The sequence below is a fragment of the Babylonia areolata genome, chromosome 6 (genome assembly GCF_041734735.1).
Source record: "Babylonia areolata isolate BAREFJ2019XMU chromosome 6, ASM4173473v1, whole genome shotgun sequence".
NCBI lineage: Eukaryota > Metazoa > Mollusca > Gastropoda > Neogastropoda > Buccinidae > Babylonia > Babylonia areolata.
This window is the reverse complement of record NC_134881.1, coordinates 55,927,062-55,940,792: the sequence shown is the minus strand read 5'-3', so window position 1 is coordinate 55,940,792 and position 13,731 is coordinate 55,927,062. Positions and strand designations below refer to the sequence as shown.

Below are 13,731 nucleotides of genomic sequence, written 5' to 3'. Positions count from 1 at the left end.
TTTTAGTGTGGGCGGTAGTTTTTTCGGTTTTTTTTGTTGTTTTTTTTTTGGGGGGGGGGGGTGTTTTTGTGGTTAGTGCTCATTTTGCTCATTTATTATTTGTGTTTTTATTTCTTCTTTAGATTGCCGTGTGTATTGTCTATAATGACGGGGGGGGGGTTCTTTTCCTTATTGTTTTGTTTTTTGTCAGGTCAACACACACACACACACACACACACACACACTAGTTGATAGAATCCAAAGTTTACCACTTGGTGACTCCCATGCTCGCCATCTATCTTTCATGAAGGCACAATGCAACAAACAGGGAGGGAAATCTGTCCGATCAGATCTGCCATCGAGTGGTAATGCGGGGCAGGGGTGGGGGGATGAGAAGGACTTCCCTTGTATAGCCTTCTAACCAGACTGTCGGTGCTGTGGCCAACCCCACAAGTCAGGCTGTGTCCACGTCATCCAGATTTGATGACCGGTGCGTGGGTCTGTTTCTCCTAAACATCTGGCCACACAGACAGGAGGTACGGGTGGAAACGAAGGTTTGGGATGTCCGTGTCTGTCTCTCCCCTGCTCTTTGGAGGTGTCAGAGACAGTGAGGGATACTGGAGAGTGAGGGATACTGGAGAGTTGATCTGTGTGTGTGGTGACTGTCCGTGTCTGTCTCTCCCCTGCACTTTGGAGGTGTCAGAGACAGTGAGGGATACTGGAGAGTTGATCTGTGTGTGTGGTGACTGTCCGTGTCTGTCTCTCCCCTGCACTTTGGAGGTGTCAGAGACAGTGAGGGATACTGGAGAGTTGATCTGTGTGTGTGGTGACTGTCCGTGTCTGTCTCTCCCCTGTTCTTTGGAGGTGTCGGAGACAGTGAGGGATACTGGAGAGTTGATCTGTGTGTGTGGTGACTGTCCGTGTCTGTCTCTCCCCTGCTCTTTGGAGGTGTCGGAGACAGTGAGGGATACTGGAGAGTTGATCTGTGTGTGTGGTGACTGTCCGTGTCTGTCTCTCCCCTGCTCTTTGGAGGTGTCGGAGACAGTGAGGGATACTGGAGAGTTGATCTGTGTGTGTGGTGACTGTCCGTGTCTGTCTCTCCCCTGCTCTTTGGAGGTGTCGGAGACAGTGAGGGATACTGGAGAGTTGATCTGTGTGTGTGGTGACTGTCCCACACAGGTCGTCTTTATGTACTTGGTCTTTTTTTTCACACACTGGTCGTCTATAACCACGCGTTACCCCCAAAAACGGAGTATGGCTGCCTACGTGGCGGGGTAAAAACGGTCATGCACGTATAAGCCCACTCGTGTACATAGAGTGAACGTGCTAGTTGCAGCTCACGAACGAAAAAGAAGAATCCACATTTTAATCTATTTCTGGAGGAAGGTGGCCGAATGGTTAAGACGCGCAGCTGTCAGTTCAGAGAGTCCGTGAGGGCGTGGGTTCGAATCCCGCTTTCACCCTTTCTCCCACGTTTGACTGGAAAATCAAACCGAGCGTCTAGTCTTTCGGATGAGACGATAAACCGAGGTCCCGTGTGCAGCATGCACTTGGCGCACTGAAAAAGAACCCATGGCAACGACTGTGTTATCCTCTGGTTAACCCTTTCGCTGCCAGGGAAATAAAATTTAAGTGAAATCTATTTGCCAGGGGGGGGGGGGGGGGGGGGGCACAAAAAAATGGGTATAAATTTTCAAAAAATTCTGTGCTCTTTGTTATTGGAGAAAGACCCATAAAAGTATATATTTTCTGAAAGTGAAATGAATAAAGAATACAAAACACGTGTTTTCCCATTTTATGTATTTTTAGTAACATGTTTTGAAATCAGTGTTATGTTTTTTGTCACATTTTCAACTTGTTCATTACAAACATTAGTCAGGTAATTTTCACTAAAATATATTTTCTGGACAAATGGATATCTGCACACACAAAATCATACTAGAACAACCACAATATGAAACAAGAGAGGAAAGGCCTTCAAGATTCACTTGTGATACACTTTTTTTTAAAAATCTAATCGTTAAAATGTGTTCCGTATTATAAAGCTTCGGGTTAAACCCTAGGGCAGTGGTGGCCCAATGATCCTGGATCCTGCTGGTGGTGTCCTCAGCTCTGGGTATGACCCGTCATGGCACTGTACCTCAATGGTCTGCCTGAAAACAAGGAAACTCAAGGCATTCGCGCCGCAGTTATTTGTTCTGCACAATACACACACACACACACACACACACACACACACACACACACACACGGAATCCATACTGTGCAGTGTGTTAGGGTTAGGAAGGGTTAGGGTTAGGTTGTTAGTGAGGGTTAGAGGGTTAGGGTTAAGCTCAACACCATGCTGAACTCGGTGCACACATCCACTCAGGGCAACCATCCAGGGAGAGACAGACAAATGGACGGACACACACGCGCGCGCGCGCACACGCACACGCACACGCACACACACACACACACTGGGACAGACAAGACAGAAAGATAATGGAGAGATAAGGGAGGGTCAACTTAGCTTTTTCAGAGGCCTCTTGAAGTCTTGCAGCATGCTTGTTGACGTCACAGATCCCTGGTCCCTGATCACATGACCACATACAAATGGTCAGATACATTTAAGACAGTCAAAGTATTTAAACATGGTGTCAGGACTTTCTGGGATCTTGGGAAAGGGAGAGGGGTTTTTTTTTCAAGTAAAAATATATCAAATAAAGCCAATGGTTGAGCTTATAAAACAATAGTTATGCTAAATCATTACTGGTATATAGTGATGCATATTGGATCATTTTGACAACTAGTGCATCATTTTTATAAATGTCTTCTAGTAACAGTTGGCATGTATCATTGCATTTGCTAGCATTCATTAACATTTCCTAATATATTTGTTTTCTCTAGAGACATCACTTTTGATTTTCATCCCACAGAGGTTGCAAGCATCACTAAATTGCAGATGTCTCCATCACACCAGTTGCATTCCATGGCGAACTGGTCACTAACATAGCTCAGTAAGGAGTTCACAGGTCCGTATCACTGTCCTTAGCACCCATTTCTGTATTTGGCGACTGATTTCTTGCTGTTCAAAATCAGGAAGTGCCATGGCAGAATCAGGACATTTCCTTCTGATTCAGCGTTTTAAGAATGTAAGTATGCATGTTGTTTCATTTTTTTAATGGATTACAGACACTTGTATCACGAGTTCCTGTTGGCTACCTGCCAGAAATTTAATGTCATCTGCAGAGCCTACGTTTGTGCTAGTTCTTCCCATGCTGACTGATATAATCTTCAAGTGAGTCAAAGCTATGTTACACTTCCTGAAATCCACATCATTTCTGGTTTAAAGTATAGTCTCATTTAGATAGTAATGCCTCACCTGTCGGCGTCGGAGGCTCCATCTGTCTCGAACCCACTGGCAGCGGCGGTGTCGTGTCGACGACCTCTGGACATATATTTTTTCTTCAGTAACATTTATGACACATACTTCATTTCAATAGTTAAACCAAGGTGGTTACAGAACAGGCAAGTCCACATGGGAAAATGCAGCTGCTTTTGCATATGAGGTGTATGAAGGACTTCAAAGAAAAGAAGAAACACTAGCAGTAGCAATTGACCTTGAAGATGCCTACAATAAAGTCCAGTTTGCGCACCTCATGGAGCTGCTACTAAGGTATGGAGTAAGTTGGACACTGACAAGATGGATAGCAGCAGCGCTTCAGGAAAGAACCGTCGTCCTACGCCTCGGAGATTGGATGTCTGCACCTTCTAAACTATCCATGGGACTGCCACAAGGGTCTCCGCTCTCTCCTGTCCTCTACAATGTCTACACGAAGGGCCTTGCAGACTTAAACAACAATGGAATTGCTCGGGTGCTTACCCTTGCGGATGATGGCCTGGTCTTCAAAACTTCGAAAGATGCTCAGGAAAGAACTAAAGCCGTCCAGAAACAACTAAACAATATTGCTCAATGGTGCAAAGACACAGGATCTTCCATCAATCCAGCGAAAGCCCAAACGTTGCTGTGCACCCTCAATAACAAAACCGCGAGCAAATCACCACCTTCTGTGTCATTCGATGGGATTCAAATTGAGAAAACTGAATGCCTACGCTACCTAGGAATACACTTCGACAGGATGCTGACCTTCAGAAAACATACGGAAAATACTGTTCTCAAATGCAAAAAGGGCCTTTCAGTCTTAAAAGCAATGGCAACCAAAGGAATTGAACAACGCCACCTCTTCCTGCTATACCAATCACTCGTCCTCAGTGTGATCGACTACGGACTTGGGCTAACAACACCGTCCCAAAGCAACCTCCTAAAATTAGAAAGTACAAAATGAAGCTATGAGGCTGATCCTTGGAACAACAAAAGACACGCCCACAGAAACCATGCGATACCTGCTTGACCTCCCTTCAGTGCAGGCCAGAAACAAGTTAGAACAGGTCAAGACCTACTTCAAAGCATTAGAAAACCCTCAAAACCCACTGCATGACGCAGTCAAAGAACCAAAAGGCAGCCGTCTAGGACGAGGAAGATCATGGATGGGGCAAGCAGAAGACACAATCCAGCTAGTATGCCGACTACAAGACCTGAAAGAAACAAAAGAATGGGAGAAAAACCCCGAAAACCTCAACCATCTATTCAACACAGTCATTTCACCCACTTTAGGAAGACATTGTCGAGAATGGCCAGGGGGCAAAACTGATGCGGAAGTGAAGCTACTCATAGAAGAAAACAGTAAAGAAGAGGACATCATCATATGCACAGATGGCTCAGTCACCAAAGACCAGTCTGGTTGGGGATTAATTGCGAAACAAAATGGAAAAACAATTTGGGAAGAGAATGCTGCCTACAAAGTCACAACCTCCAGCCTAACGATGGAAGTTGAAGCTGTGACACATGCCCTCCAGTGGCTATCGTCCATCCATACGCCCGGAAACCAACATGCCATGATTCTAACCGACTCAATGAACCTCATACAGAAAATTGAAAACGGAATGGGAAGCCCAGAGTGGCATAAGGCAATGCGCAACTTTCAGATTAAAAAACTCACATGGTCATACTGCCCGGGACATGCAGGTGTTAAGGGAAATGAGCGAGCTGACAGACTTGCTGGTAACGCAACACCAACGAGCGGCCTACATCTAGGAAAATCGGAAATCCTCAGAAAAGTCAAAGAATATCAAAAAGAACAGGTACAAGGCCATCACACCATCGATCGCCTCAAAGAAATAAAAGCAGAGAGAGGGAGCGGCCGCAAGTCTAACATGAAAGGTAGAGCACGATGCTTTGCAAATCAAACAAATATCGGCATCATTTCCAAACCAACATTGCGCAAATTTCTTCAAAACGGAACAGAGTCTCTGTGGGCCTTTCCAAATACAATAGACTGAGCAACACACTAGACGCCACGTTCTTGGCATCAGAGATCTTTTCCCATCCCTCTTGCGGCCAGTCAGTGGCAGCCTCTGTGCGTGTGTGTATGTGTGTGTTTGTGTGTATGTGTGGGTCTGTGCTTTTGAGTGCGTTTGTGAATGCGCGAGAGTGTAAGTGTACACAAGTGTCAGGAGAGATTGTGTGTGTGTGTGTGTGTGTGTGTGTGTCGGGGGGGAGGTGGGAGTGCGGGGAGAGGTGGGGTAGAGGATGAGGTATGTGAGTGTATGCATGCCTACACTGTGGGAGCAACAGGATATTGGAACGTATATATATATATATATATACATGTGTGTGGGGTTGGGGGTGGGAGATATGGGCGTGTGTGTGTGCTTGTACAAGTAAATGAAATGAAATTATGGTGCTTAGAGCCTCGCCGACCACCAAGGCCATCTCAAGGCTATCGCCGCGTCAATAACTACTACAAGGATAAAAAATATAAAAAAAACCAATTAAAACGAGTCACCACTTCAAACTTTCCACTCCAAAGTTAAAAAAAAAACTGCCATAGTTTAAAACCTTCAAATCTGGTTAAAAAGGTTCACTTCTTTTAAGAAGTCCATCAGCGCCCACGGAGGGACATCACGAAACAAAGTCTTCAAAGAAACCGCCGTGTAATGTCTGCGTCTAACGTCATGCAGATCCCAACAGTCAAGGAGCACGTGTTTCACGGTGAGAGGCTCGTCACAGGGAATGCATCGAGGGGCCTCCTCCCCCTTCAACAAGTAAGAATGAGTAAAAAAAAAAAAAAGTGTGCCCCGTACGCAGTCTGCACAGCACAGACTCCTCCTTTCTGTTCTTCACCCCCGAAGGGAGGGTCTCTTTTAGGTCCGGACGGATCTGGAAGAGCTTGTTGTCCGTCTGGGTGTTCCACTCCTCTTGCCAAAGATCCTTAACGTAAGTGTTGACCTTCCGCTTCATGTCTGTATAGGGTACCAAGGATCTGGACAATTCTTTCTTTACAGCGTTCCTGGCCAACAGGTCCGCCCTTTCGTTACCACGAATGCCAACATGTCCGGGAACCCAGGCCAACACAACCTCGTATCCTTTCTTCGTTGCGAGAGTAAAAGTTTCATAAAATTCCAGCAGTTTGGGATGAGTGATATTCCTGCAGGCGATCGCCTCCAGGGCTGACAGGGAGTCGGAAAAGATCATGAATCTCTTCTGTTTCGAAGAGAGAACCATTTTTAACCCCAGGACCAGTGCGGTCAGTTCCGCAGTGTACACCGAGCTGTCAGACAGGATGTGTTCCGTTGAGGGCCGGTCAGGAAAGGCGGGACAGAACGCAGATGCGGCGACTCCGTCCTCTGACTTGGAACCGTCAGTGAAGATGCTTTGAAAAGTGGGGAATTTGTGGCACAGTTCCGAAAAGTAGGTTCTGTAGGCCAGAGAACTGGTGGTGTCCTTACGGTACGAGGCCAGATCGAATCGGACCTCAGGTGTTGTAAAGGTCCACGGAGGGCTGTCAGGGAACTTAGAGAAATCCGAGATGCCACCGACATCCAGATCGGCCTTTTCTAAGTGCGGCTGAATGCGGAGTCCGAGAGGAGGTATGCAGTTTGGGTTGTCTGTAAATTTCTTATCGAAAGGGTTGTTGAATACAGCGTCATAAGCAGGGTTTGTAGGTTCAGAGAACAATTTCAAATAATAGTTCAGGGTCAGCTTCAGTCTGCGGTTGGAAAGAGGCGGTTCCCCCGCCTCTGCGTACAGGCTGTGCACAGGGGTGGTGCGGAAAGCACCTAAGCTGAGACGGAGCCCTTGATGGTGTACAGGGTCCAACAGTTTCAGGTAGGACGGTCTGGCCGAGCCGTATACAACACTTCCATAATCCAGTTTGGACCGGACCAGGGCTCTGTAGAGGTGCAAGAGTTCTCTTATCAGCACCCCAGTTCGTGTGTGCCACAACTCGGATGATGTTCAGGGCTTTTAGGCAAGATATTTTCAGCTGTTTAATATGGCTGAGGAAGTTCAGCTTCTGATCAAAGACGACCCCTAAAAATCTGGCTTCCTTGACCGCCGGGATGGTGGATGTTCCCAGACGGATTTCAGGGTCCGGATAGAACTGGCGAAAATTATGAAAATGGATGCATTCAGTTTTGGAGGATGAAAATGTGAAGCCATTCTCCTCTGCCCAACACTGGATTTTGTTGACGCAGAGCTGAAGCCGTCGCTGGATGCTGGCGTACGTGCTGCCAGTTGCATATAAGGCAAAATCATCCACGAACAGCGAGCTGTCCGATCCTTTCTGAACGGATTGAACGATGTCATTAATTTTTATGCTGAAAAGAGCCGGCGACAGGATGCTCCCTTGCGGGACACCCAGCTCCTGCTCGTGAATGTCGGACAGGGTGGTGCCGAGTCTCACCTGGAATTGTCTCTTGTAAAAAATTGTGGATGAACTGAGGCAGGTGTCCTCGGAAGCCGAGCTTGTGCAAGTCCGAGAGAATACCTAACTTCCACGTGGTATCGTAAGCTTTCTCCAAGTCAAAAAATATGGCCACCACATGTTTGTTCACAAAAGCATTTCTTACAGTGGTTTCCAGACGAACCAGATGGTCAACGGTAGAGCGATGCTTGCGGAAACCGCACTGTTCTTTCGCCAGAAGGCCGTCGGTCTCTAGTTTCCACATCAGTCTACCGTTGACCATCTTCTCCATCAGTTTGCAGATGCAGCTGTTCAGTGCAATTGGGCAGTAGTTGGAGGGGTTCGAGGGGTCTTTTCCCGGTTTCGGCAGCGGGATTATGAGGGCTTTCCGCCAGGAGGGTGGAAAGAAGCCTGTGACCCAGATGTGGTTATAAACTTTAAGCAGGGTGTCCAGACAGGTTTGGGGAAGGTGCTTTAGGAGTTTATAATGGACCTCGTCCATTCCTGGACAGGAATCCGTGTACAAGTAAGTGTTCATCTGTGTGTGTGTGTGTGTGTGTGTGTGTGTGTGTGTGTGCGCCGTGGAAGCTGCGATACGTAGACTAGAAATGAGTGTGTGGAGGAAGGGGGTAGAGGAGGTGCAAGGTAATGTGTGTGTGTGTGTGTGTGTGTGTGTGTGTGTTGGAGCTCATGTACGTTTATATGTATTTGACTGTGCTTTCATATCTGTGAAACTGCATGTTTGGTGCATTTCTGTTATGCATGTGTGGGTGTATGTGTGAATGTGTGTCTTCATGTTTTACATTTATTCGCTTATTTATCACCATTGTTGTCTTATTTATTTATTTATTTATTTATTTTTTATTATCATTTATTAGTATTACTATTATTATTACTACTACCTTTTTCTATATTATAATTATTATTTATTTATTTATGTAAGCTTATCTATTATTTATTCCCCCGTTTTTGTTTTTGTTTTGTTTTTTTCTCAAGGCCTGACTAAGCGCGTTGGGTTACACTGCTGGTCAGGCATCTGCTTGGCAGATGTGGTGTAGCGTATATGGTTTTGTCCGAACGCGGTGACGCCTCCTTGAGCTACTGAAACTGAAACTCACAATCCACACACACACACACACACACACACACACACACACACACACACACACACACACACACACACAGCATCCACACTGTGCAGTGTGTTAGGGTTAGGTTGTTAGTGAGGGTTAGGAAGGGTTAGGTTGTTAGTGAGGGTTAGGAAGGGTTAGGTTGTTAGTGAGGGTTAGAGGGTTAGGGTTAAGCTCAACACCATGCTGAACTCAGTGCACACATCCACTCAGGGCAACCATCCAGGGAGAGACAGACAAATGGACGGACACACACACACACACACACACACACTCATGCACATGGACAGACAAGACAGACAGAGAATGGATAGATAAGGGGGGAAGGGTTGACTTAGCTTTTTCAGAGGCCTCATGAAGTCCCTTGTTCATGTCACAGATCCCTGATAACATGCCCACATACAAATGGTCAAATACATTTAAGACTGTCAAAGTATTTAAACATGAATGGTGTCAGGGCTTTCTGGGATCTTGGGAAAGGGAGAGGGGCTTTTTTCAAGCAAAAATATATCAAATAAAGCCAATGGTTGAGCTTATAAAACAATAGTTATACTAAAACATTACTGGTATATAGTGATGCATATTGGATCATTTTGACAACTAGTGCATCATTTTTATGAATGTCTTCTAGTAACAGTTGGCATGTATCATTGCATTTGCTAGCATTCATTAACATTTCCTAATATATTTGTTTTCTCTAGAGACATCATTCACTTTTGATTTTCATCCCACAGAGGTTGCAAGCATCACTAAATTGCAGATGTCTCCATCACACCAGTTGCATTCCATGGCGAACTGGTCACTAACATAGCTCAGTAAGGAGTTCACAGGTCCGTATCACTGTCCTTAGCACCCATTTCTGTATTTGGCGACTTATTTCTTGCTGTTCATCATCAGGAAGTGCCATGGCAGAATCAGGACATTTCCTTCTGATTCAGCGTTTTAAGAATGTAAGTATGCATGTTGTTTCATTTTTTTAATGGATTACAGATACTTGTATCACGAGTTCCTGTTGGCTACCTGCCAGAAATTTAATGTCATCTGCAGAGCCTACGTTTGTGCTAGTTCTTCCCATGCTGACTGATATAATTTTCAAGTGAGTCAAAGCTATGTTACACTTCCTGAAATCCACATCATTTCTGGTTTAAAGTATAGTCTCCTTTAGATAGTAATGCCTCACCTGTCGGCGTCGGAGGCTCCATCTGTCTCGAACCCACTGGCAGTGGCGGTGTCGTGTCGACGACCTCTGTCCCTCTGGACATATATTTTTTCTTCAGTAACATTTATGACATACTTCATTTCAATAGTTAAACCCACTTAATTTCGTTTTTGACAGTTTCAAGGAAAAACCTGCCAAAAATTATACCTATCAATATTACTTCACAATTTAATTACTTTTATTTTGCCAAGATAAATATCCATTGGTGGAAAAAATCCTACATAAAAATTCTAACATTTTCAACTTTTCTGTAATCTCCCACCATTCTATTCCAGATATAGAATCTGCCTAAGTTGGGTCAAAATCCTCAAATTTTGTTTACAAAAGATTCAGGTCATGCTTTATCCAAATTTCATTTTCTAAATTAGTTACACACTTGTATGATGAGTTCTTGCTCACTGCCTGCCAGACATTTAAGGTCATCTGCAAAGTGTGTGTTTGTGGTGGTGGTTCTTCCAATGCTGACTGCTCGTGACTCACTCAAGTTAGTCAAAGCTATGTTACACTTACTGAAATCCACATGACTTTTAGTCAAAGTACAGTCCAATTTTGATAGGAATATCTCACCTGTCAGTGTCGGTGGTCCCATCTGTCTGGAACCCACTGACTGTGGCGTCCTGGGTGCTGGCATCGGCAGCGTCCTCCCCGATGCTGGTGTAGACGTCCTCTGTCCCCCTAGACATACATTTTTTCGTCAATAACATTTATGACTGATAAATTTCAATAGTTAAACGCTCTTACTTTCAGTTTTTGACAGTTTTAAGGAGAAAAGAGCCAAATATGACACCTATAATTACTTAACATTTCAACTTCTTTTATTTTACAAAAAATAAATATGCGTAGTTTGAAAAAATCTGAAAACTGATTAATCTGCTTTGATTCTTTGGGATTTAAATTCCTAACATTTTCATCTACATTGTAATCTCCCACCATTCTCTTCCATTTTTAGAATCCACAAAAAATAACACAAAATCCTAGAAATCTGTTTACAAAAGATTCAGGTGATGTTTTAACCAAGTTTCATTTTTTAAGTAAGTTACAAATATTTAAATGTGTTCTTGCTCACTGCGTGCCAGACATTTTAGGTCATCTGCAAAGCCTGTCTTTGTGGTGGTTCTTCCAATGCTGACTGCTGACATGATCTTCAAATGAGTCAATCAAAGCTATGATACACTTCCTGAAACCCACATGATTTCTAGTTTAAGTACAGTCTGACTTTGACAGGAATATCTCACATGTCGCCGTCGGTGGCTCCATCTTTGTCGAACTGACTGGCAGTGGCGTCCTGGGTGCTGGCATCGGCAGCATCCTCCCCGGTGCTGGCATCGGCGTCCTCTGTCTGGACACATTTTTTCATCAGTAACATTTATGACTGATAATTAATTTACTTACTTTCAGTTTTTGACAGTTTCAGGAATATTCTATGAATATCTATCAATTCAACTTTTATTTTACAAAAATTAATGAACATGCGTAGTTTGAAAAAATCTGAAAACCCACTGATCTGCTTTGATTCTTTTGGATTCAAATTCTTAACATTTTCATCTCCATTATTATCTCCCACCATTCTATTCCATTTTTTAGAATCCACCAAAGATAACACAAAATCCTCAAAATTTGTTGACAAAAGATTCACATAATGCTTGATCGAAGTTTCATTTTCTAAATTAGTTACAGACACTTGTTCTTGCTCACTGCTTGCCAAACATTTAAGGTCATCTGCAAAGCCTGTCTTTGCGGCGGTGGTTCTTCTAATGCCCACTGCTGACATGATCTTCAAGTGAATCAGTCAAAGCTAGGTTACACTTACTGAAATACACTCGATTTTTAGTCGAGTAGTGTCTGATTTTGATAGGAATACCTCACCTGTTGGTGTCGGTGGCCCCATCTGTCAGGAACCCACTAGAAGCGGCGTCCTGGGCACTGGCATCGGCAGCGTCTTCCCTGATGCTGATGTAGGCATCCTCTGTCCCCCTAGACATATATTTTTTCGTCAGTAACATTTATGAGTGATAACCTTAATACTTAAACGCACTTACTTTCAGTTTTTGACAGTTGTAAGGAAAAAAGAGCCAAAAATGACACCTATAATTATTTAACAATTCAACTCCTTTTATTTTACCAAAATGAGTATGTGTAGTTTGAAAAAATCTGAAAACTGATTAATCTGCTTTGATTCGTTTGGATTTAAATCCTAACATTTTCATCAACATTGTTATCTCCCACCATTCTATTCCATTTTATAGAATCCACCAAAGTTGTCAAAAAATCCTTTAAAAAATTGTTCACAAAATATTCAGGTCATGCTTTATCCAAATTTCATTTTCTAAATTAGTTACACATACTTGTATGATGAGTTCTTGCTCACTGCCTGCCAGACATTTAAGGTCATCTGCAAAGCCAGTGTTTGTGGTGGTGGTTCTTCCAATGCTGACTGCTGACATGTTACACTTCCAGAAATCCACGTGATTTCTAGTTTTAAGTACAGTCTGATTTTGACAGGAATATCTCACCTGTCAGCGTCGGTGGCTCCATCTGTCTGGAACCCACTGGCAGCGGTAGCGTCCTCCCCAGTGCTGGCATTGGCACCCTCTGTCCCCCTGGACATATATTTTTTTGTCATTGACACTTATCATAGATACTTATTTTAATAGTAACAATTTCGCTTTTGACAGTTTAAAAAAAAAAGCCAAAAATGATACCTATAAATTTTTAACAGTCCAACTCCTTTTACTTTGCCAAGATAAACAATTATTCACAATTTGAAAAACTCTAAAAATTGATCTGCTTTGGTGTTTTTTTGGATCTAAATTGTTAATTTCATCTGCATTGTTGTCTCCCACCATTCTATTCCACTTTTTACAATCCAAGGTGTCACAAATTCCTGAATATTTGTTTACAAAAGATTTAGATTGTTTTATCCCAGTTTCATTTTTTTAAAAGTTACAGGCATCTATATAACGAGTTCCTGCTCACTGCCTGCTACACATATACACTGTCATCTGCAAAGCCTAAGCCTAATATGATTTCTATTCAGTGAATATATTTTGCCTTGGCCAAGTCCTTCCGTGCGTACAAATACCAGTAGGGTTGTTTCATGGGCTACCATGCCATGTTTGTGCACTGGCACTACCTGCAACTTACATATTTTCATTCCGAGTTTGTAAATGTACAAAGAAAGCCAGTATTTCCTGTACTTGTATGCTTTTATGTTGTGTAATATGTGTTTATGATCTGAAAGTGAGTGGGTTTTTTTTTTTTAAATATCATGTGTATCCATATTTACTCTACCAATATCAAATAATTGTACTGTCACATCAAAGCCAAGGATGTGAGAAAAAAACATGCCAAATATCGGAGATATCTCAATAACTGAATGAGCAGTGAACTGTTCAGTGAACATACCAAGGAAAGCAGTATTTTGCCCTGCACGCAGTAATACCAGTAGGGTTGTTTCATGGGTTACCATGCCAAGTTTGTGTACTGGCACTAACACCGAGTGATGTATTTTCATTCACAGTAAATGTACAAGAAAATCCATTTTTCCAGTACGTTTGTTGTTTTATGGTCAGGAGTGTGTGAGTGTATGTTCCGAAAGTGTGTTGTTGTTGTTAAT

General features: G+C 43.3%; 1 long non-coding RNA gene across 1 annotated transcript; it reads right to left on the bottom strand.

The window, feature by feature from the left end:
• Positions 1-2,482: 2,482 nt before the first annotated feature.
• Positions 2,483-12,049, bottom strand: LOC143283565 (uncharacterized). Its single transcript, XR_013055411.1, has 4 exons — positions 11,982-12,049; positions 11,351-11,454; positions 10,077-10,150; positions 2,483-2,552 (listed from the first exon to the last, which is right to left on the bottom strand). It is a non-coding gene; the product is annotated as an uncharacterized LOC143283565 (long non-coding RNA).
• Positions 12,050-13,731: the final 1,682 nt, after the last annotated feature.